The sequence below is a fragment of the Chiloscyllium plagiosum genome, chromosome 20 (assembly GCF_004010195.1).
Source record: "Chiloscyllium plagiosum isolate BGI_BamShark_2017 chromosome 20, ASM401019v2, whole genome shotgun sequence".
Classification (NCBI taxonomy): Eukaryota; Metazoa; Chordata; class Chondrichthyes; order Orectolobiformes; family Hemiscylliidae; genus Chiloscyllium; species Chiloscyllium plagiosum.
In genome coordinates, this window is record NC_057729.1 from 27,412,591 (window position 1) to 27,435,401 (window position 22,811).

The window sequence follows — 22,811 nt, forward strand, 5'->3', positions numbered from 1 at the left end:
GTTGTTGTGGTTCTGTTCGCCGAGCTGGGATTTTGCGTTGTAGACGTTCCGTCCCCTGTCTAGGTGACATACTCAGTGCTTGGGAACCTCATGTGAAGCGCTTCTGTGATGTTTCCTCTGGCATTTATAGTGATTTGTATCTGCCGCTTCCGGTTGTCAGTTCCAGCTGTCCGTTGCAGCGGTCGGTATATTGGGTCCAGGTCGATGTGCTGGAACTGACAACCAGAAGCAGCAGATTCAAACCACTATAAATGCCGGAGGAAACATCACAGAAGCGCTTCATATGAGGATCTCAAGCACTGAGGAGGTCACCTACACAGGGGACAAAACGTCTGCAACACAAATTCCCAGCTCGGCGAACAGAACCACAACAACGAGCACCCGAGCTACAAATCTTCTAACAAACTTTGAACTGTAATTGTACCAGCCTGCACCACTTCCTCTGGCAGTTCATTCCATACATGCACCATCCCCTCTGTGAAAAAGGTCCCCCTTAGGTCCCTTTTAAATCTTTCTCCTCTCACCTTAAATCAATGCCCTCTAGTTCTGGACTCCCCCACCCCTTGTCTATCTACCCGATCCATACCTGTTACGATTTTATAAACCTCCATACGGTCACCCCTTGGTCTCCGATGCTCCAGGGAAAACAGCCCCAGCCTATTCAGTCTCTCCCAGTAGCTCAAACTTGCTTAGTCAACAAATAGACTTACTTTAAATTAATCATTATACATTTTGTTACATACATTTACTGGCACCATATCCCAGGAGAAAGTGAGGACTGCAGATGCTGGAGATCAGAGTCAAACAATGTGGCTTTGGAAACGCAAAGCCAGTCAGGCAGCATCCAAGGAGCAGGAGAATCAATGTTTCAGGATTGCTGATGAAGGACTTATGCCTGAAAAATCGATTCTCCTGCTCCTCAGATGCTGCCTGACTGGCCGTGCTTTTCCAGCGCCACACTCTTCGACACTGGCACCATATCCCTTGGCTGACTAACATAGCTTGAAAGTGGTGAGGACTGCGGATGCTGGACAGTCAGACTGGATAAAGAGTGGAGCTGGAAAAAGCAGGTCAAGCAGCAGTGGAGAAGGGAAATTGACAGTTTAGGTTGGAACTTTTCATCAGGACTGGGGGGGGGAGGGAAGGGGAAGAGAGCTGAGAAATGGGGGAGTGGTGGAGAGGGAGGGCTGGGCCTAGGATGAGGTGGGGGCTGGGGGAGATTTGAAAGCTGGTGAATTCTAGGTTAAGGCCATATGGTTGTAAGCTCCAAGGCAGAAAATGTGTTTTGTTTTTCCCCCCAGTTTGGGTTTGGCCTTATTTTGACTGTGGAGGAGGCCCAGGATAGACATATCATTGGGGGAGTGGAAGTAGGAGTTGAAACGGCTGGCAACTGGAAGCTGGGGTTGATTGGAGCATACAGACCATAAATGTTCCCTGAACTGGTTCCTAAGTTTGTGCTCAGTCTCTCAGATATAGAGGAGACCACATTGGGAGCAACGGATGCAATAAATCAGGTTAGAAGGAATGTACATGAATCTCTGCCAGATTAGAATGATTTTTTGGGGCATTGGATGGAGGTTTTGAGGGGGGGGGGGGGGGGAAGAAACATGTAGTGGCAGGTTTTGCACCTCCTGTGGCCACAGCAGAATGTTCCAGGTGGGCCTTTGCAGAAACTCAACATGAGCTAATCTATTATTCCAAATGCAAGAATATGGAATTTGGTCTGGCAAGCTAAATGGAAATTCAATATCTCACACCAGTAACAAAAGCAAAATGATTCAAATCAAAAATAAAAACAAAAAAAATGCTAGCAACATTCAGCAGATTTGGGGCCATTATTGACCTAAAATGTTAACTCTGTTTCTCTCAGATATTGCTTGACCTGAGTACTTTCAGCATTTTCTATTATATATTAGCACTCAACCAAACTGTGTTACCAGTGCAATTCCTCTATCATTCAGATTTATATACAAATGTGCCGAAAGGAATACAGAATAAACCTGCTGGTGATGAGATATTAGGAAGAGGTTTTAATATGCAAAAATCTGTTTTTTTAAAAATGATTTTATGAGGTATTCTGTCATACCTTATTTAACATGATAAATTGGATTCAAACTCAATTTGTGCACTGTATGTGAAGTAGTACAGCAAAATCTATCATGCAAACCTTTTAATGCAGTTTTTGAAGTGGTTGCATATCTTTTACAAAAGTGCATTCAAATTGGAGTGAACACAGCTGCTTAGGAATATGTATCACTTGCAATAGTCACGTGATTTATAGCACTCATTATGAATGGTCATTTGTTAAGTCATGGACGAAATACCGAGAAAAAAAGACAAATAATATCTTGCAAGATACTGATGGTCTGGATTTAATTATTGCCAGGAAAAGGAGAACTAATTGAAAGTTGCAAACCAGACTCTGATTGGGCAGGATTGCACTACCACTGCTGAGTTGGTCCCACTGTGTTGGCAATTACAGATACATTGAATGATTGGCTGAAATATTTAACGGTAAAGTAAACCCATGCTTCTTGGAAGTCTCATTTCTTGTTTGGTTTTATTTGGTATGCATCGCTTTCTGGTTGTGGAAAATAACGTTCAGTGTGTAAAACAATTTATTTAGTGAGAGATAGTGAATGAGCACTTTATCATAAAATGACTAATATCAGAGCAATAGGAAAGTAGTCAGTTTATAAAGGCAAAATAGTGCGGATTCTGGAGATCTGAAGTAAAAACATAACATGCTAGAAAAACTCAAGTCTTGTAGCTTCTGTGGACAGAGAGAAAGTTGGTGTTTTGAGTCTGATCTGACATTTCTTTGGAACTGTTTTTAACTTGTGAAAATCTGAACAGTCATATTTGACTCAAAATGTTAACCCTCTTTCCCTTGCTACATATGCTGCCAGGACTGATTAATTTCTTCAGCATTTTGTTTTTGCAGTACATTGTTAAATATTGATACCTCATTTTCAGTACAGTAGTAACAGTCATTTGACTTAAACACCTGAGAATTTAATTGAGTCAAAACAAGTTTGATGAGGACAAGCTCACAAATCATCAATAAACAAGGCTCAGTAAGCCAAAATTATTATGAAAAGGATGCCGAAAATCACCTGTATCCCCTGGTTGGCATCTTTCTGGAAGATGCACTAAGATAAAAGATGGTTTTCCCAAGCTGAATATTCCACAATCAATGAGTAGACTCAGGAATATACAACTGGAACTTTATCAACATCTAGTTGTGACCAGCAGAACACAGACATGGGAAGATGGATTTGTAAGCAAGAAACTGGAATTCACACACACTCTCTCTCTCACACACACACACACACACAAACTTCTGAAACCAGTGCCCATTTGAAAGGTAACTTGAAACAATGATTCACGGAGAACTCCAACATGTGGCAGTTTTCCCTTTAGGGAAGAAACAGGACAACATCTAAACATGTGGATACAGATCCTTTTCATTCTTGTACCTCGAAAGAACTTTTGAGATCTGTAACAGCATTTGCTTTTACTGCCTGTACAACACACCCTTTTCCCAACCAATTTCAATGTGAAATTTGTATTTCTTAGACATCTCATTTTATTTTTCTCAAGTTCAATAGGTAATAAAACCCAGGCTGTCTTGCTCAAGAATATCTCAGGAATTGAATCTGGCTAGGTAAGTTTAATTGAAGTGTTATAGCTACATGCTGAAAAAAAAGATAACATATACTGCAATTGTTTGAGAGGAAGTTTTAAAAAACTCAACTGTGACCCATCCTCACTTGGCTGTAACAATGGGTCAGATTTTCCAAGGAGTGGTTATCTCACATAGGTTGCCCATTTGGCCATTCCCTTGCATGAAAGAAGGGAGATCAGACTATGTGACAGGAAATTCTCATCAGGGTCAGGGCTCCTTTGAAAATGTGGAGCGCACTTTTATTTTGACAGTCTTTTCATCATGCAGAACTGTCAAAGACAAACCACACTCCCTTTCACAGCAGCCAGCTGCCATGATCTGAAATTTAAACAATTCCAGACAGTTGCTGACAGCTACAGTCAAACAGTGGGTATAAGACAAGTGTGATAGAAGGGTGTGGGAGGTTAGGCTGCCAGGTACGTAAGGGCAGACTGCCAACAGGTAAGGTGCCAGGAGGATAGGATGCTATGGGAAAGGGGTGACAAGTCAGTAGGTTGCCAGAGTGCATGGTGATCAGGTAAGTGACACCGTGCTTAAAATAAATGAAAAAATAATCTGCTGCGGTGGGGAAGATGGTTGTTGGGTTTGGAGAAGTTTGGGTCCAGCAGGAAATTGGGGGGAAGCGGGGTTGGAAGGGTCAGGTCTGGGTCTGGAGGAGATGTAATTGGGAGTCTGAGATGCAAGTGTGGAGTCTGTAGAATGGTTAGCATGGAGTTAGACTGCGTATTTAACAGTCTAACCTACACTAAATTACTGTTTTCTTTATTTCAGTGGAAACATCAGAATTCTTTGATATAAATAGAGACTTTCAGGAAGCTCCAGGTGTAGGGCCATTATCCAGTAGAATGTTCGATTTCCCAGCAACTCCTTTGAAGTGTGCTACTGTATAGCCATTGTATGCAGTGTTGGTCTCCTGATTTAAAGAAAGATATATATCCTAGGATGGCAGGTTTATCATATTGGGTCAACTGGGCCAGCATTCACTGAAATTTGGAAGAATGAGATAGAATTTAACTGATACGGCTGCATAGAGGGATGATGTCCCTCTAGTGGAAATGCCCAGATTATGGAGTCATAGTTTTAGGATACAGGCAAAATATTTCAGACTGAGGAGAAGTGGAGAAACTTCATGGAGAATTTGGTGAACCTGTTGAATTCTGTTGTTTTGTGACAAAGTAAACTTCATAATCTAAATAACTGTTAATCGTGGATTGAAAGAATCAGCAATGACTCTTTTTGGAATGAACTGCTCCTCAAGATGAAAGGAACAACAAGACACTGTTACAAAAGGAGTTAAAGCAACATGTGAATGCAACATCCCTGGGAAGGAGTTACAAAAACAACACAAACAAACAGTTTCCTGGGGGATAGGAGATAACACTGCTTGATACTCTGCTGCCTCGTAACAAATGGACAATTAGACCAATCTCGAGAGTGTGGCGCTGGAAAAGCACAGCAGGCCAGGCAGCATCCGAGGAGCAGGAGAATCGATGTTGCGGGCATGAGCCCTTCATCTGCCCTTATGCCCGAAATGTCGATTCTCCTGCTCCTCGGATGTTGCTAGACCTGCTGTGCTTTTCCAGCACCACACTCTCGACTCTGATCTCCAACATCTGCAGTCCTCACTTTCTCCCAATTAGACCAGTCTGCAGAAGTAAATGTTTTGAAGTAAAGGAGTTAATGGCAGGAAAAAGCAGTGTGTGTTTTAGACAGTTAACTACGAAATGTAACATGGAACAAAGGAACTATTTTTGATGAGAAGGCAAGCTACAGACTTGAGGTCTCCAGAAGTGTCAATGTTAGGGAATGAAAGAATCAATCGAATCATCAACAGTGTCACACCACGAATCTGCACAAGGACCAAACCCTGGACTTCCAGAGACAGATCGCTATTGGTTGAAATCCTAGCCAGATTTCACCACTAATTGGGTAATAGCTAAGTTGGATCACAGACTTATTTTTGCTTACTTGAGGGGGTCTTAATAAATTTTTAATTATTGTTTTAGTACTTGATTTGAGAGATTTCTTAAATACTTGGCAGAATTAAAAAGTAACTTGCGATGATTAACCTGCAACAGTTTGTAGGGAGTGGATTCAGCTCAGGTCAAGAGTTTAGATTGGTGGGGGGGAGATGGGGTGTGCGATCAAATGAGTCCAACTGTACAGATTGTAAGTCACATTGTGATACTGGATTTTAATGATTTGTTTTTTTCAAAAAAAAAAGGAAAAGTAGTGTCAGACCAAACATTTTGGAAACTTCAACAGAAGTTGCTGGTAAAACACAGCATGTCTGACAATATCAGTGAACAGAAATCAAATTTAACATTTTGGGTCCAGTGACCCTTCTTCAGAACTGGAGTCTGTATCGACTTAACTCGTAGGAGACTCATTCCATTATGCTGAAACACATTTAATACTTTATCTGGCATTTTACCTTGAGGGAAAAATTCCAGGATTACTGTAATGGTAGCATTCTCAGCTGTAACCATGACCCATGAAATAATTTGTCAAAACGATGAAAAATTAAATTGCATAATTATGAACCAAGTGCAGAAAATGCTTGATATCTTTGTTCCAATTTTAATGTTAGCCACAAACAGTCAGAATTACTTACATAAATGATTTCAGGAATGGATTTTACTAGTGAAAATATATTTTCATAGGAAAGATGTGAAACTTATCCTAGTATTGAACAAGTGGAGACAAAAAAAAAATCATAGGCTATTGTTTTAACCTGGAACAAGAGCTCATTTTATAATTTGTATTATTTTCATGAAAAGTTTTGTTTTTAAAAGTTCTGTTGGGACATATAAAGGACATAATTGAGGTATGAGGCAGGTCAGACATAAGCCAGGGCTTCTGTCACAGGCAGGGATGTTACTGCTATGCCACACGGATATAATATAATCACGGATTTTTGCAATATAATCACGGATTTTGATAACAAGTGTCATTATGGTACTGACTTCAGCCTCTGGATTTCAAGCCCACTCACAGTACCACTACGCCTTGACCTCACTTTTTATTAAATACTTACCCCAAAACTTTACCAAGTTAGACAAATTCTCAGATTGCTCTCATATCCTAAGAAAAATGTTACTTGACCACTGCCACACAGCAGATCAAAGATTACAGCACATCATACCAGCAAAGTGTAAAACTAAAAAGGCACTACTCCCTAAAGAATTAGCATAGATTCATACAGCACGGAAACAGACTCTTTGGTCCAACTAGTTCATGCTGACTATGTTCCCAAACTAAACTAGTCCCACTTGGCCTATATCCCTCCAAACCTTTCCTTTTCATGTACTTACCAAAATTTTTTTTTAAATGTTGCAATTGCACCTGCATGTACCTGGCAGTTCATTCCACATATGAATCACTCTGTAAAATAATTGCCCCTCATTTCCTTTTTAAAAACTTGTTCCTCTCTCCTTACAAATATGCCCCCTAGTTTTGACCATCCCCCGCCTAGGGAAAAGACCCTTGCTATTCACCTTATCTATGCCCTCATGATTTTATAAACATCTACAAAAAGGTCACCCCTCAACCTCCTAAGCTCAAGTGAAAAAAGTCCCTGCCCTATCCAGCCTATTTCTTTAATAGCTGAATCATCCATTCCTAGCAACATCATGGTAAGTCTTTTCTGAACTCTCTCCAATTTATTAATATCCTTCCTATTGCAGAACAGTACACAGTACTCCAGATGAGGCCTCACCAGCGTCCTGTACAATCTCAACATAATGTCCCAACTCCTATATTCAAAAGATCTGAGCAACAAAGGCAAGCGTGCTAAACACCTTCTTAAATCACCCTCTCTAACTGTGATGTAAATTTCAAAGAATTATATAACTGAGTCCCTAGGTCTCTCTGTTCTACAACAAAGTTAAAAGTAGGGCCTTGGGGAGTTTCAGTGCTGCCCTTATTTGTAAATACGTCACATGTTTTCCAAATTAAACTCCATTAGCCACTCCTCAGCCCATTTAATTGGGATTGCTTTGTAATCTTACTTGACTTTCTTCACTGTCCACTATACCACCATATTCTGTCTCAATTTCAAAAAATTACTTGCATCACAGTTTTACAAGTAATTTGTATCTTCTTGCTTAAAAATGAGATGTCTTTATTATTGCATTCATCTTTTCAGTAACTTGCCTCAAAGGGAAAGGACTGTATTTCTAATAAACATGAAGTTAATTGTGTTAAGACTAATCTGCCATAAATAAATCTATTTTTAGGACCACACAATGCAATTGTACATTGAAAATGGCTTCATAAAAGTGGTCTGTGTCTCCATTAAACTGCATTCATTCTTGCTAATTGCTTCAGTGACTGTCGTATATCTTTTTTTAAAATTGATACCCACGACAGGCAAAGGTCAGCCTGAAGGGTAAAGCCAATAAGTTTTAACTGCTTTGACGTTAACTGGGCTAAAACAAAAGAAATGGAGGCAGTATGATTCAAGTACTTTTATTATTGGTCAGAATTACTTCAAACAAACTATTGGGGTTTATTTCTGGTCACTAGACTATAAAAATAAAGTATGTGAAAGGTTTCAGAAAAGATTTACAATGATGTTGGCAGAATTGAAAGGATGAAACTGCCAGGAAGCGCGTTGTTAATTTAAAATCAGAAGGAAAAAAAGGCTCCTGCCTCCCATTTAGCCACCACTTTAAATTGAACCCTGGCCAGCTGGTTTTTCTGAGCCAGAGAAAACCAATTAAGAGAAACGAGACAGAGTTGGACCCAGTTAATTACCTTTTCACTTATCTGCCTTTTCCAGTTTACCCATTTCCTCAAGCTCTGATCAGAGCCAGTGACCCTTCCGACATCTCAAATCCTTTACCATTACCCCTTCTACCCTTCCAAATTGCAGCCCGATGTCCTCTAGACTTTTCTGCTCTAAATCCAGCTTCCCATGCTGCCTGTCTGTTCTCTGTTTTGCCTTTGCAGGATCCCCATTTTACATTTATCTTTGGACCTTCCACGCCACCAGTTCAGAGGAGTTGCTCAACTGATACGGTGGGTGGTTACCGGAGAAGGAAAAGCTGGACAGGCTAGGCTTGTATCCATTGAAGCTTAGAACAGGAGGTGACCTTATTGAAACATACAATATGCTGACAGCAGATCACACTCAAAGCTCATTTCCCTGTGTAGGAGAGACTAGCATTAAGAAACACAGAGGATCATTGCTGGAACCCAGGCAATGCTGAGTTATGGCTAGAGATGGGAACAAAACAGTGAATGCAGCAAGATCACTGGGTCAGGTTGGCGTTCAGTGGGCTAATGTGACTCCATCCCCCTGCTTGCTGCAGCCTCAATCTGGCACTAAGTACAATTGAACAAAAAGACCTTCCCACATTCTAGGAGCCCACAATCAGTCTCACATGGGTTTACTTGTAGAGTCCCTTGTACAGCAAATGTTCTACCTGCTGTTGGGTTAATGCCAGTGGTGATGGGGTGTGTGGGCATAATATGGCCTTTAAGTGGGTATCGTGGGCAGCACGGTGGTACAGTGGTTAGCACTGCTACCTCACAGCGCCAGACACCCGGATTCAATTCCCGACTCAGGCGACTGACTGCGTGGAGTTTGCACATTCTCCCTGTGTCTGCATGGGTTTCCTCCGGGTGCTCCGGTTTCCTCCCACAGTCCAAAGATGTGCTGGTCAGGTGAATTGGCCATGCTAAATTGCCCGTAGTGTTAGGTAAAGGGGTAAATGTAGGGGAATGGGTGGGTTGCGCTTCGGCGGGTCAGTGTGGATTTGTTGGGCCGAAGGGCCTGTTTCCACACTGTAAGTAATCTAATCTAATCTAATCTAATCTAATCGCTCCCTACAAAAGGCCCCAACTGGTAGAAAGGCCACAGACAAGCCTTGGGCCTTTCTGCCACAGACTTCAATTAAAATCATGGTACAAAAATGGTTGGAAAGTGCACGCATTACAGCATAGATTCCAGGCCAAATAGTCATTGTACATTTCACACAATTATAGGAGATCACAAAAATGTGATATTCCTGGTTTAAAAGCATCTGCCTCACTTTCAAATCACTGTCATGGAGTTGGTGTTGTATGTCCAATCAGCTATGTAAAGTATCATCATAGAGTCATCATACAACACAGACACAGATTCTTCAGTCCAACCAGACCATGCTGACCATAATCTCAAACTAAACTGGTCCCACCTATCTGTGCTTAGCCCATATCCATCCAAATATTTCTTATTCATGTACTTATCTAAATGTCTTTTAAATTTAACTTTATCCACATCCATCACTTTCTCTGGACATTTATTCTACATACAAACCACTAAAAACAATTGCCCCTCGTCTTTAAAATCTTTCTCCTCTCACCTTAAAAGTGTGCTCCTTAGTCTTGAAATTGCCAATTCTAGGGAAAAGACACATGCCATTCACCCTGCCTATCCCTCTCACTGCTTTATAAACCGCTGTAAAAGGTCACCTCTCAACCTCCTACGCTCTAGTCAAAGTAGTCCCAGCCTCTCCTTATAATTCAAACCCTCCATTCCTGGCAACATCCTGGTAAACTTCTTCTGAACTCTCTCCAGCTTAAATCATACCCTTCCTATAGCAGGGTGACCAGAACTGTTCACAGTACTCCAGAAAAGGCCTTACCAAGATCCTGTACAACCTCAACGTAAATATCCCTATTCTTATACTCAAAAGGTGCTGAATAATAAAGGCAAGCGTGCTTAACACCTTCTTACCCACTCTATGTGACATAGATTTCAAAGAATCATATACCGGAGCCCTTTGTTTGTTCTACAATGCCACCCAAAGCTCTTCCATTAATTCTATCAGCCCTACCTGTTTGTTGTATCAAAATGCAATACCTCACATTATCCAGATTGAACCTCATTTGCCATTTTTCAGCCCATTGACCCACTTGATCAAGATCCATTTGTAATCTTAGAGAACCTCTTCACTGTCTACTATGTCACAAATTTGTGTGTCATCCACAAACTTACTAACTATCCATATTCACATCCAAATAATTTCTATAAACGACAAAAAAAAGACCCAACAAAGCAGCCCTGTTAATCGATAGAATAAAAGTACTAATCTCATTCTGAGACAAACAGAATAAACAATATGCAAGTAAAAGCTGATTATCTTTTAAATTATGCTTAATTAAAACAAAGGTTCATTTTATTTTGTACCTTGATTTGGAATATTTCTCATAAAGGCCCCAATTCAATATTTGACAGTGCAGAGATGAACTATAAAACAACATTGCAAATTATTAAACGTATAAATAAATATGATATGGGAAATGGCAGAAAATGTTTGTGTAGCAATGCATTATGAATCATTGGTATATGCGCTGATAAGCTATTCAGTCTCAACCTGAACAAACATGCAGGGATGTCATAGTTTATCTGTTCTACCTTTGTGTAAAGTTACTGTTGACTAAACAAAACACACTAGCATTAGAATCTCTGCAAAATTGTTAACCAGCAAAAATGAGAAAATTCCTAAATTCTATAAAATCCATCAGAAACACCTTAAATTCTAATACAACCTTTGTTTAGAAATCATAGTGAAACTGGGATTTCATTTCACTTAATCATATGCACCTTTTATAATAAATGATGTTCCTTCAACCAAGACCTGCTCCATGCACGAGTTTATATTGCAACACACACACCTACTGCGTCATAGCTTTTTGTGCAATCAGGTCAGTTCCAAAATGCTGTTTAGAAACAATACAGTGAAAGAATTGGTACATTATTTAGTAGACAGACATACACTTAAACAAGAAATAGGTAGCACCAACCCAGGCACAATGAGCTAAGCAGCCTTCTAATTTGAAAAATCTATGATAATTAACCAAACATATCCTGTGAAGGATCATGCTCCAGTTTTAGTGAAATGGACAGAGAACGATTGAAAATATAGTTGGTGCTAAAGTATTTGTCTGAAAAAGATATAATTGCAGTGAATTTTCACATTTGTCAACATGTTTCCTACTGGGAATGGGCTTAAAAGCACACGTTTGCAATTTCGCTCAGAATAACTGCAGGATGACTGGAACAATTCATCACACTGGGGAAAAAAGGGGTGTGACACATTTATAGCAGAATAGAGCAAACTTTTTTGTTTGGAAACAAAAAGCACTGTATTTCTAGCCAGGCAATATGTAGCCCACTCTACATTTGATAATTGAAATGGATAAGCATTTGCCCACATCTCCCCTTGAGACTGAAGCATGGATATAAAGCCACAATTCTACTAAGAACCAATTGGAATCTGCATTTGGGAAAGAAAATTAGGTGTTACTCGAAAAACTAAGGAATTTGCAAGTTTTTGTTTTAGAAATGTAAAGCACATTACTTATAGTAAGGCGCATGAATATTAGTAAATGTACCATCACCAAGGCTTTCAAATTGTTAACAATTTATTAATAGTAATAAAGCTTATTATACACAAAGACATAAAGAAAAGGACAACAATAATCTCCAGTGTAGAAAGAAAGATGGAACAGGTGTGTCTAGTTGATGTAGGAGTTGGGGCTTTTTAATTTTTAGAATCCCTACAGTGCATAGAGTTCATTCAGCCCATCAAGTCTGCACTGACCCTCTGAAGAGCATCTCATCCAGAACTACCGCCGATCCTAACCCAATAACCTCATAGCCTGCTTATCAGTGGACATTAGCCAGCAGTTTAGCATGGCTAATCCCCCTAACCTTTACATTCATGGGACTGTGGCAGGAACCTGGATTACCTGACAGAGATTCACACAGATGCGGGGAGAGAATGTGAAAGCTCCCCATATTACGAGTGGTAAATTGTCATGCTTTGAAATGCTATTGGAGAGGATTTAAACCAGATTGGCAGGGATGTAGGCAACAAAAAAATCAAAGAGGATTACCAAGGCACACACAATACTGGAAGAGATATACACAACATGTGACTAATGAATAGGAAGTTAATAGGCAGGGATGGAATAAAAGGTAGAGTGTAATAACATCAAAGTCAGTGTTAATGCACATGTTTCTGAATGTACAGAATAGTAACTAAAAAGTGAGTTACAGAAAGATAATCATGTCTGTCCTGAACATAACCCTGCTCTACAAATAGGGGAAGTAAAAAAACTAATATAAAAGGGACTCCCAAAATCTTCTGGAGAAGGAAAGGTGAGAAAAATAGGAGTAGACTGATGAGACATCAAAAAAGGAATTTATCAATGGAGGCAGAGGACATAGTTGAGTTATTAATGAATATTTTGTACCTGTCTTTATTAATTATCTTGATAGCATCATCTTCCTTATGAAAGGAAGTGGTAATTTGGACACTCCAAGATATAACCAAGCTGCTACTGAATCGGATGTTTGTACTTAGAGTTGATAAGGCAGCAAAAATTGATGAAATATATCCCAGGTTATGGAGGGAAGAGAGAATGGAAATTGCTGATTGTTTCTTTGGCTGGAGGAAGACTTATAGTGGAGCATCACTAAGGTCAGTTGAGGAAACCTTTGTTTCTCCTCATTAATGTTCTATCGTGGTTGTGGCTATGTTTGCCTAGCTGGGAAGTTGATTTGCAGACGTTTCGTTCTCTGTCTAGGTGACATAGAGTCATAGAGATGTACAGCATGGAAGCAGACCCTTCGGTCCAACCTGTCCATGCCGACTAGTTATCCCAACCCACTAGTCCCACCTGCCAGCACCCGGCCCATATCCCTCCAAACCCTTCCTATTCATATACCCATCGATCTTCAGTGCTTTGGAGCCTCCTGTGAAGCACTGTTGTACTGTCTTCTCGAATGTATTTGGTTCCATTTCTGCCGCTTCTGGTTGTTTGTTGTAGCGGCAAGTATACTGGGTCAAGGTCTGTGTACTTGTTGATGGAGTCCATTGCTGAGTGCCATGCTTCTAAAGAATTCTCTGGTTGTCCTCTGTTGAGCTTGTCCTTTGATCATTGTGTTGTCGTAGTCGCTTTTGTGGTCAGTCGTCATCTGTATATACATACACACAGATGACAGAGACCACAAATTTGGCTGAGAACACCATGATCATAGGACAAGCTCAACAGAGGACAGCCAGAGAATTCTTAGAATTATGGCACTCAGGAAGCTCCAAAGCACTAAAGAGGTCACCTAGACAAGGGACGAAACATCTGCAAATCAACATCCCAGCTCAATGAACATATCCATAACTATGGCACCCGAGCTACAAATCTTTACACAAACATTAAATGATCTAAACCTTAACACAATTTCAAAAAGTTTGCTGGCAATGCTGAGTGGAAGAATGGTAAACTGTAAGCTGCAGAGTGTGAACTTCAAAAAGCTTATCAACTTTTACTGAATGGGTGGACAAGTAGAAGGTGAAGTTCAATGCAGAGAAAAGTGTGAAGTAAATTTATTTCTCTAGGAAAAATGCTGTGACACAGGCAAAAGGGGAAGGATAAAATTTTCTAGCACAGGAGCAAAGAGACCTCTGTATCTCACTACATGTCACTGAAGCCAGCAGGACAAGTTAAGAGCAACTAAAAAAGCATCACAACATTTGAAAGGAAACCAGACTATAAACTGATTTTTTTTAAAAAAGGAAGAATGTACAGGGTTAGAGGGAGAAGGCAGAAGAATGGCATTAAGTGAAATGCTCGTTTCAAAAAGCTGGTGCAGACGTGAAAAAGACTGAATGGCTTCCTTTTGGCTGTCACGATTCTGTGGTTATGGCTCATGTTGCTCTCCAAATGTTTTGTTAGAGTTATACATATGCCAAGGTCTATGCCATCTCAGTATCCATCACTGGTAACTTGAGTTTCTGTTAAGATGGCAGGATGAAACAGAATGATGCAAAACAAAAATCCTTCTATGCCATGAACTATAATCAGATTTCACAAATTTCCAAGAGAGTTTTGAAAGGACTAGAAAAAGGACAAACCTACAGAAAGGACAAAGCCATAAATTCAAATGAGCAGTTTTCAGAGAGATGATCCTAAGCTTGACAGTCATCTCTTTATCCATAATTCTCAACATAGTTGAGACATAGTTGTACATAAACAGGGCTGCAGATAATTCCAGTAGCCAGCTTTGTACCATCCATTTTATTTGTAATCCACCAAAAGGAATATCTGAATGAGAAGAGATTGTCCATAGAAACATTACAAATTTCAGAATCTCTTTTAAAAAGGGCGTCATTTTAGCTTTGCCTTTTAGGTAGTTGATGGACAAGACTGATTCTATGTAATCAGCAAACTATATTGCTGTACACATAATTGCAGGAAAGAGTGTATTTTGTTTCATAATAATGTGATATTTCCCATTGAATCTACTTTATTTACCATGCAAAGTACTCCAAGAAACAAATGAGCAAAAGTATAGCAAATTAGATTCTGGTTCCAAAATTTAAAAAGCCGAAATTTTACTGAGGTCCACTGTACAAAAGAAGAAATGCCCAAAAGTCATGATCTTCACTGAAAGTGGATAAATACAGGAGCAGTTGGAACTCCTGAACTCAAATCGGAGTACAGGAGAGAGATCTTTCCCAGTCTCCTCCAGGGATAAATTGGCAGCATTCAGCCAATTCAATTAAATTCATTTTGCTTATAAACATGAAACAGTGTGCTGGGCGAAGCAAACACTATATATGCTGACATCTTGAATGTTGGAATCCTGATGACCTTGCTTCCAAACGAGCCACACGTTTAGATACCGAACTTGTTGCACCCCTAGCCAAGCTCTTTCAGCACACGGTTATAACACTGGCAGCTACCAGAATGTGGAAAATTGCCCAGGTTTGTCCTGTAAGCAAAAACGACAAATTCAACCCCAGCTAAATTAGTGCCCCAGTGTATTCTAGATTATCAATAAAGTGATGGAAGGTGTCTTCAACAGTGCTATGAGGCAGCATCTGCTCAGTGGCTCCCAGTTTGGGTTCTGTCAGGGCCACTTATCTCCTGTCCTTATTACAGCCTTGGTTCAAACATGGACAAAAGCATTGAATTCCAGAGGTAAGGTCAGAGTGACAGCCTTTGACAGCAAGAAGCATTTGACAGAATGTAGCAGCCAGGAGCCCCAAAGTTGGGAAATCTGTGTTGACAGTGGGGGTGGGGAGGTGTAAAACTTCTCTGCTGGCTCAAAAGGATCAGAAAATATTGGAAAAACTCAGCAGATATTGGGAGCATCTGTGGAAATACACAGTCTGAAATGAACTTTAGAACTGAAAAGGAGTTTTAAAATTGTTTTTAAATATACTGTTGACACAGGGGACGGGGAACAGATGTTAGAGAGGTGCTGTGCAAAAAGATAAAAGGATTGCTAATTTGGCTAAAAGATGCAGAACAGATGCAAATTAAGATACAATAGAAATGGAAGATAGTTTTGGCTGTTGGAAGTCCTGGAACTGAGATGGCTGACCTCTCCGAAGGAGCTCTTTATGGTAGGGTCCTAGACCCAACCATCAACTGTTTTCATCAATAACCATCTCTTTAATACAAGGTCAGAAGTGGGGATGTTCGCTGATGAATTGTACAATCTTCAGCACCTACAATCCCTCTCACTTTTCCTGCCACTGTGCAGTCTTCAGAGTTCTACATCAGTTTCAGGAACCAGAAGTCAATACCTCCCTCTGATCGACACTGTTCAGCATCATTCGTGACTCCTCAGATACTCAAACATGTTCTGCAAGACTTGGACAATATCCCGGCTTGGGCTAATGAGTGGCAAGAAATATCCATGCGTGTGGTAACTCCCCGAATAGCCCAAGGGGAATTACTAAGCATAAATCATGGAACTCATTGAGCATAAGTTCCCTTAGTAACAGGCAACAGCCTGCCCAGCTGGAACTCATTACCCCTATATTTAATTTGATTTATCATTGCCGTATGTACCCACGTACAGTGAAGAGTTTGGTTTGGCATACAGTACCGGCAGATCATAACTTACAAGGACATGGGATGGAAGTTGGTTTGCGTGATGGTCTAGGCTGTGTTCACAACTTTCTGTAGTTTAAGATCTGGGCAGAGCAATTATTGCACCAAGCCATGATGCAACCGGATAGAATGCTTTCGTAAGGTGCATTTGTAAATGTTGGTGATATACTACAGAGCCACAGAATGCCAGACAATGATGGCTTCCAACAAGAAAGCATCTAACCATCACCTCTTGACATTCAATGGTGTTACCATTGCTGAAACCTCCATTATCAACAACCTGGGAGTTACGACTGATCAGAACTGAACCAGACTAGCTATACAAAACTGAGACTATAACAGCAAGTCAGATGCTAGGAATCCTCCAACGTGTAATTCACCTCACTCTTCAAAACCTGTTTACGACCTAGAAGGCACAAGTCAGGAGGACAATGGAATACTCCCCACTTGCCTGGGTGAGCACAGCCCCAATAACATTCCAGTAGCTTGACATTTTCCAGGACAAAGCAGACCACTTGATTGGCATCACATCCACAAATATTCAGTCCTTCTAACAGATGTGCAGTGTTTACCAGCCACATAATATACTGAGGAATTTCATTTAGACTCCTTAGACAACATCTTCCAAACCCATGACCAATATAATTTAGAGCAAATACATGGAAACACCACCATCTGCAAGTTCCCTTTAAAGCCACTCAACATCCTGACTTGGAAATATTTGGCCATTTTCAGTGTCACTGGTACAAAATGCTGGACCTCCCTCTTTAACAGCATTGTGGATATATCTATACTACTGCAGTGATTCAAAAGGCAGCTAGGGATGGAAATTAAAGCTGGCCCTGCCAGTGACATGTGCATGCCACAAACAAATACAAAATAAAAGTGACTAATGTGTATTTCCTGCTCATATTGCCATGATTATATGGTACAATGATAAATTGTCTTTATTAGACAAATAACAGTTGTAACATTAGTGTTTAATCTGAGCAGTCTCCTTATTTCTTTCAATTCTCATGCTCAAAACTGGATTGAGTAATGGGTTAAAAGATTACTTCTTTTACAAAGTTAAAAATCACACAACACCAGGTTATAGTCCAACAGGTTTAATTGGAAGCACACTAGCTTTCGGAGCGACGCTCCTTCATCAGGTGATTGTGGAGGGCTCGATCGTAACACAGGATTTATAGCAAAAATTTGCAGTGTGATGTAACTGAAATTATACATTGAAGAATTGATTGTTAAGCCTTTCATCTGTTAGAATCTCCGGCATCTCCGAATCATTCTTTTACAAAGATCTCTTGGTCCAAATATGGATCAAGAACAGAATTCCAGAAGTGAAGGGAATGATTGTTCCCATTAACAAGATAACACTGAATGAATAGCTCTAAAGAGTCCTGGTAAAAACGAAAGCCAAGGGAAATGAAAAATTAGGAGAAAACTCTTTGTACCAGAGTATGGCTCTAGCCACTAAAAGATGATATATCTGGTGGTTGTTAAAAGCCAACCAATTTCAACAGGACACTGCTGCAAAATTTCATGCATTCGCTCAGGCAGATTCTGAGGCCATTTTCAGCTGTGTCATAATTGACATTTATAATAATCCTGTGTTTTCTGGCAAATGGCCTTAATATCATCAGCAACTGTTTGAGCATGAGATAAAGTGTGAGATAGTATGACACTGTATATATAAAATATTGTTAAAAATGCATACATAATCAATGACGTTTACATCTTGCCCCAGCCATAAGCCCCTAGGGCTTGTTAGCTAATTTCTATTAAGTAACATGCAACTAACACAATAAACACTGGTTGCACAATTCTAAAGCTTTGCCACCTTTGAGAAAACAAACCTCTGGTTCCCAGGACACCCGTAGTTAGACAATTGCCAAAGGTTAACAAGGTCATAAACAGAATCTCAATAAAAGGTCAATGCAGCTTTAACCCCATTCTTTCAAACACAGGATCAGATACACCCATCATCCCTCTCACCAGGGGTGACAAGGGATTTCAATGCCACAAGTGTGTCAGTTTATTATGCGCCTATTGCCAATATCAGCACATCCTGCTGGAATACTAACCAACATGACTGGCTCAGGTTCAGAATCCTATTCCACAAAAGTAGCTTAGGGCAAAGTGCCAGTGAATGAACACAGGCTGGGGCAGCCAGAAGGAATTCCAAAAAAGGCTTCTTGTCTGTCTAGCTCCTTCTCTGGGGTTTTTTTTTGAAAACCAAGGAGACATTCATAACACTGCTGAGGTTGCAGACAGCATTTAACACAATCCCTTACTTCATTTCATCATGAATATTCATTCAGGCTATGCATTTACTGCTTACAGTAGAGGCTTGTTGGAAAGGGGCGGCCTTGCAGAAGTGAACGCTCATGGTTTATTTAGCCATGTTAATAACTAGAATACTGATTGGCAGTGCTGGAAGTTTCAAATTGGGCATTAATAATGCATCACGCATAGCTAAAAAGTGAATCATTAATGAAGGAGAGAAATAGACACAGTGGCTTTGTAGTCAGTTTATAAGTATACCATAGCTCAAAATCTAAAATGTCTGAGAAGGGAATCATAATATTCATATTAAAAAGTGATTGAAGGGTTTTTTGATACCTTTTAAAATATTTCTGAATATCAAGGGAATTCAGGTTTTTGCCATTCAATTCAGCTTCTATCTGTTCTGCGTTAGGAGCATTTCAGCAGTTTCAGTCCCAGATCTATTTCGTGGCTTATTGCTGTCATTGGTGTTGTGCAGTATTTTCCAGTCTTCAGTGACAAAATCTGAAGGGATTACATTCACTTTGAACAGCTGTGTTATGAAGAAAATAACCAGAGCAGAGGTTTTCTCTGCACGATCATTAATCTCTGAAGTGATACTCCTTCCTACTCAACACCTACAGGAACGCTTATTATTGTAGACCCTGCATCAACTAGGCCCTGTTGTGTATCACCAAAGAAAAATATTAGCAGACACACATTTTAAATCCAGGGGTCAGGAATCCAACCTCTGCATTATATCCAGATGCTGACCCACTGACAGTGCTGGCATTAGTGATGCAGCTCAACTTTAAAATGAAGAACCTAGTGGCATGCGGATGGTTTTGGAAGTCAATTAACACTGGGAGTGCCATGACAGCATGACCACTAACTGGGGACCCATGAAAAAGCAAGTGGTCATCCTAATTGGGATCACCACTCATTGGGAAAACGGTACAGAAAAGAGCTCAGAGGTGGCATGCTCAGTTTCTTCTCGTGTATTAACCAGAGAACGTGGCATGCTCAGTTTCTTCTCGTGTATTAACATTGTTCCCAGTTTTTAAGCAGAAGGAAGACACCATGAGATGATGGTCAGCAGAACAGGAGTGACCAAGAATGTGTGGATCCAGTGTGGAAAAATAATCCATGACCTAATAAAAAGGTCTGGGAAGGTGAGTACCAAAAAGGTGGTAGAAGTCTACTCAGCTCATAGAAACCGAGTGCACATTATCCTCTGTAACAAGTGACCAAGCCACCTTCATGTACAGACTGTAATTGAGAAGTGGAGCATTTCTGATTATGTTAACGACATGCTGGAAGAGGAGGGGGAAATAGGCTACTCATATCAATGTCTCCTCATTCCGTAGGAAAAGTAAAAACAACTCCCACAAAGAGGATCAAGTGGGCAGATGGTGTGTGGCACACTAACAATCTGACATCAAATGGAAGTGGTAGTACTGGATATTGAGGAAACCACACGAATGGGAAGCTGGGAGCAGCAGTATCATTTCAAACCAATATCCTCTGTTGAACGGCATGGAAGAGGCTCCTGCACAATACATACTATGGCTCATACCAACATCTGCAGAGTTGGTAGAGCAGATGCACCTCCTGAGTGGTCAAGTTCTTATCGCCACATTCTTGTGTTTCCCAAAGGGCTTCCAGCAGAGGGACAACAGAATGTCACTGCATGGACTGTTTTTGTCAATCCCCTTGGCAGGAAGAGACTCAAAACCTTTACCTGCACATTATAGGTCCACACCATCCATGCCTTGGTTGGAACTCAAACTAGCTTGAAACAGTGAGCATAGAGGCAGATGAGCTCCTTATCAATGAAGGCAGGCAAATGGGAAGTGTCCATGCTTGAGCATACAGGCTCCTTCAGAGATAAACATGGAGAACAAGAAACAGACAGATGATGTAGAGATGCATCCAGCCAATCCACCCATTGTGCAAGGGCTGTATAAAAAGGGTCAAGGCAGTTGAAGAGGCCGATGGTAGAGAATACCACTCCAGAATGCTGGCATCAATCCTCATCCAGGTTAAGAGGCTCTGTGACTGAGGCTGCCCCAACATGAAGCGCGTGCATGGTCATGTCATCTTACTAATAGTATGCAGCTAGGGATGGCCTGACTGACCCCTCAACAGTGCCCCTCACCCCACAGTGCACACTCATCCTTTTCACCTCTATCACTCCACCCTCCAAAAATAAGAGAGTGATGTTCGAAATCCCTTGCGTCATCCATCTATCATCCACTTTGCAAAGTCACGTACACAGCAAATTACTAAAATGAAACACCTTGGCTGGTTCACACTGAAGGACACAAAACAGTCAAGGCAACAAATGCCAGATAAAGTTTACTTTCCCCAGGTTTAGAGAGAGATTTAACCTTCCACTCACTCACCTCATCTACCTTGCCCCACTTTGGTTATGACCAGATCCCAATGGGATAATCCAGATGGGATAATCCAAATCCCTAAGCTACTGGGTATTTGAGGCAGGGGTGGTGGGGGTGGGTTGGGGGGTGGACAGAGGGAGTGAGAAAAGAGCTAAGACCAGTAGCTTCATGTCCCTCTTCAAAATGTACCTCTGTGTCACTGATCAGACACTTAAATAATCATTTCCAACTTCTAAAATATGTTGTCCATTAGCTCATTGCACACTGTTTAAATCAGTTGTATGACCCAGAGCCTCCCATCTGCAAATTGAAACTGCTCCTCTAACAGCTTGAGCTCAAGGATTTCAACAGTCAGGTCATTGGAGGAAAGCAAGCTCCCCTTCATCCTCCCGTGCTGCACTGCGAAGTCATAAAGAATTATTTCATGGGACGTGGACATCACTGGTCAGGTCAACATTTATTGCCCATCCTCAGCTATCCTGAACTGAGTGATACACCTCTATGAGGAAATCAGACTTTTCTTGAAATTTCCAATCCTGCATCATTTTCCTGTTTGTTGAGTGGGTCAGGAATGCCTTATGTGCAACACACCCATCCTGCCTGCTGAAGTCTGGTTTCTTGTTTGACATGGGAGATGAAAATCAGAATTCCTCTTGAAAATAATGGCTTAAGGTCCATAAGCCCAATAAAATAGAAAGCTTGCTGGGTAATCCAGAACATGCTAAAACTGTAAAATGTTTCCATATCTACAAATGCCGCTACTGGGTGATACAATTGTAACTATTTTTAAGTGATTCATTATAATGACTTGTTTGGGGAAAGTAAATTGTTCCTTAAACAGCTTCTTTTACTCTGCCATTTGAATAATGGTACTTTTCCAATGGAAAAGACATCATAATGCAGTGAAAACTGTTTAAAACAAAGGTTAAAAAAAAAATCTGTCATCCCATGGCAACATCTGTTGTGCTGTGATTTTTATGGCTCTAACAACGTGATCTCGTACAATGAGCACCATGTACTGTGCATTTAAGTGAGCACATTCTGCTCTTTCTTTCTGAGAGTAGTCTATCATTCAGTCAACTGAAATTCTGAATACTTGGCTGAGTTTTAAGTGAAAAATGTGTTGCTGGAAAAGCACAGGTCAGGCAGCATCAAAGGAGCGGGAAAATGGATGTTTCGGGCATAAGCCCTTCTTCAGGAATGAGGGTGTGCCAAGCAGGCTAAGATAAAAAGGTAGGGAGGAGGGACTTGGGGGAGGGGCGTTGGGAGCACGATAGGTGGAAGGAGGTTAAAGTGAAGGTGATAGGCCGGAGAGGGGGTGGGCGGAGAGGTCGGGAAGAAGATTGCAACTCAAGAAGGCGGTGCTGAGTCTGAGGAACTGAGAAAAGGTGGGGGGAGGGGAAATGAAGAAGCTGGAGAAATCTGCATTCATCCCTTGTGGTTGGAGGGTTCCTAGGCGGAAGATGAGGCGCTCTTCCTCCAGGCGCCGTGTTGCCATGGTCTGGCGATGGAGGAGGCCAAGAACCTGCATGTCCTTGGCGGAGTGGGAGGGGGAGTTAAAGTGT

The 22,811-nt window shown here is 40.8% G+C and overlaps 1 protein-coding gene across 5 annotated transcripts in view; it reads right to left on the reverse strand.

The window, feature by feature from the left end:
- LOC122560108 (extracellular sulfatase Sulf-2-like) overlaps positions 1-22,811 on the reverse strand; it is a 303,645-nt gene that overhangs the window by 268,661 nt on the left and 12,173 nt on the right. The window lies entirely within an intron of this gene.